Genomic DNA, 3,098 nt, shown 5'->3' on the forward strand with positions numbered 1-3,098 from the left:
GTCAAGATGTGTGCCTGCCTTGTGGCCAGCCTTAAATACCCCTTGGTGTTCCTGGGCCCTTCCCCCAGGTGGGACTTGGGGTCATTTGGTCACTCAGGAGCTGGGCTGGGGGCTCCAGAGGTGGCTGTGGAGCATTGCCTGTGCTGTGCCAGGGACTGGCAGACACTGCTGGGCTGGGATAGAGGCTCTGGGGGGATTGGGGTTCCAGGGCAGGGCAGGGCTGGGGTTCCAGGGCAGGGCAAGGCTGGACCTGCCCCTTCCTCCCCACACATGAAATGTTTCCAGCCAACAATCTCCTCCAGTCTGTCACAACAGGCAGTGTTGGAGGTGAAATCCCAGTTGTGGCCATGGGCACCTGGACAAGAAGGACAGTTCTTTTCCATAGGAAGGAAAGCCCTAGTTCCCGGTTCATTTCTGGTTTGATTGCCTGGATTTTTTTTTGGTTTTGTTGTTGCTTTGTTTCCTTGGTGTGCCTGCAGTGTCCAGTCAGGAGCAGAGTGACTCTTGCCAAGGAACTTTGTGGTGCTGTCACTTAATATTAAATCTGGTTTTTGCTGATCCCTTGCTGGGGATTTTTTCAGCACTCTCAAGCCCTCGTTGGTAACAGGGTGAAGGAGCCCTGGCCCAGGCTCTGGCCCTGGGGGACACGGGGACGCTGCCGGGGGGTCCCTGTCCCCCTGTCCCACCCCCCACAGCCACAACCCCCTGTCCCCATGTCAGGCTCTGGGGTCGATCTCGTGGAACATCCTCTGGGGGAGGCTGCGGTGCCGGGGGCGGGGGGACCCGGGGGGACAGGGGACCCCGCTGTGCACGAGCAGCGTTGGACTTCTCTGGGGGAACTGGGAGGGGGGGCCGGGGTGGAGTGACCTCCCCATTGACCTCACACAGCCCCTGTGATGTCACACAGCCCCTGTGATGTCACACAGCCCACTCTGAGATGTAACAGGCCACCTGTGATTTCATACAGGTGTCCTGTGAGGTCACAGCCTGCTCTTTGAGTTCCTAATCTGCTCTGTGATATCACAAAATCTGCCCTGTGATGTCACAGCCCAGCCTGTGATGTCACAGCCAGCCCTATGATGTCACAGCCACCTTTGTGAAGTTATGCAGCCTCGCTGTGATGTCACAGCCAGCTGTGATGTCACAGCCAGCCCATCACACAGCTGCTCTGTGATGTCACAGAGCCCTTTTCTATGATGGCAGAGTCTTTTCTGTGGCCTCACAGCCCATTCTGTGATGTCACACAGCCAGCCTGTAATGTCACAGCCGACTTTGTGACATCACAACCTCCTCTATGATGTCAGAGCCTGCTCTGTGATGTCACAGCCTGCTCTGTGATGGCAGAACTCACTTATCATGTCACACAGCCCCTCTGTGGGCTCACAGCCCCACCCTGTGATGTCACAACACCTTCAGTGATGGAACACAGCCACCCTATGACGTCACAGCACACTCTTTGACCTCACAGCTCACTCTGCTCTGTGATGTCATACAGGCATCCTGTGATGTCACAGCCTGCTCTGTGATGTCACATAATAAACCAGGGATGTCACAGCCATCTATATGATGTCACAACCTGGTCTGTGATGTCACACAATCACAGAATCACAGAATTGCTGGGTTGGAAGAGACCTTTAAGGTCATCAAGTCCAGCCCATGCCCCAACACCACCTCAGCTAAACCATGGCACTGAGTGCCACATCCAGTCTTTCTTAAACACATCCCAGGATGGTGAGTCCACCACCTCCCTGGACTGACAGTTCCAGGAATTTATCACCCTTTCCATAAAAACATTTTTCCTGATCTCCGACCTAAATTTCCCTTGCTGTAGCTTAAGACACTGTCCCCTGATTCAGTCAGTTGTTGTGAGGAGAGAGAGACCGACCCCCACCTGACTGCAACCACCTTTCAGGAATCTGTAGTGTGATAAGGTCACTTCTGAGTCTTCTCTAAGCGAAACGACCCCAGCTCTCTCAGTCGTTCCTCACAGGGCTTGTGTTCCAGACCCCTCACCAGCCTTTTTGCCCTTCTCTGGACACGCTCCAGGTCCTCTGTGTCCCCCTTCAATTCGGGAGCCCAAAACAGGACACATCACTCGAGGAACGGTGCCAGTACACGATAAGAATGCCAAGTACACCAGTGCCAAGTACAGGGGAAGAATGACCTCCATGCTCCTGCTGGGCACACCATTCCTGATCCAGGCCAGGAGCCATTGGCCGCCTTGACCACCTGGACACACTGCTGGCTCATGTCCAGCCTGCTGTTGACCAGTGCCCCCAGGTCCCTTTCTGCCTCGGCACTGTCCAGCCACCAGTCATCTGGTACCTCACCAGTGAGCCAGGGCTGCTGGTAAGTGATGGAGAGTGGCTTCACAAGCTCATCTGCCAGCTGCCTCATCACCCTGGGGTGGATCCCATCTGGTCCTTTGGATTTATGAACATCCAAGCAACTCAGCAGTTCTCTGACTGCCTCTCAAGGATAATGGGTGCACCACTCAGCTCCCTGGCACCATCAACCAGCCCAGAAGGAGAGTTGTCCTGAAGGCAAATCATCTTCTCACTAAAAACTGAGGCAAAAAAATGGCGTTAAGCACCTCTGCCTTCTCCTCATCTGCAGTTATTAAATTCCCTTCCACATCTAATCAAGAACAAAGGTTGGTCTTACCCTTCCTTTTACCATTGATGTATTTGTAAAAACATTTTTTTATTATCCTTTACAGAAGCTGCCATTTTAAGTTCAAACTGAGGTTTGGCCTCCCTAATTTCTTCCCTTCATGCCCCAGCAAGCCCCTTAAATACTTCCTGAGAGACCTGACCCTCCTTCCAAAGATGATACATCCTCTTTTTATTCCTAAGTTCCTTCGAAACCTCCTTGCCCATCCAGACTGGACGTTTGCCTCGTCTACTCGTCTTTTGGCATATAGGGACAGTCTCTTCCTGTGCCCTTGAGATCTCTGTTTTGAAGCTGCCCCACCTTTCCTGAACTCCTTTGTTTTCAAGGGCTGCTTCCCAAGGAACTCTCTGAATAGGTCTCCTAAATAGGCCAAAGTCTGCCCTCCCAAGTCCAGTGTAAAAGTCTTATAAGTGTTCCTCCTGACT

Source organism: Anomalospiza imberbis, unplaced genomic scaffold, assembly GCF_031753505.1.
Source record: "Anomalospiza imberbis isolate Cuckoo-Finch-1a 21T00152 unplaced genomic scaffold, ASM3175350v1 scaffold_53, whole genome shotgun sequence".
Lineage (NCBI taxonomy): Eukaryota > Metazoa > Chordata > Aves > Passeriformes > Viduidae > Anomalospiza > Anomalospiza imberbis.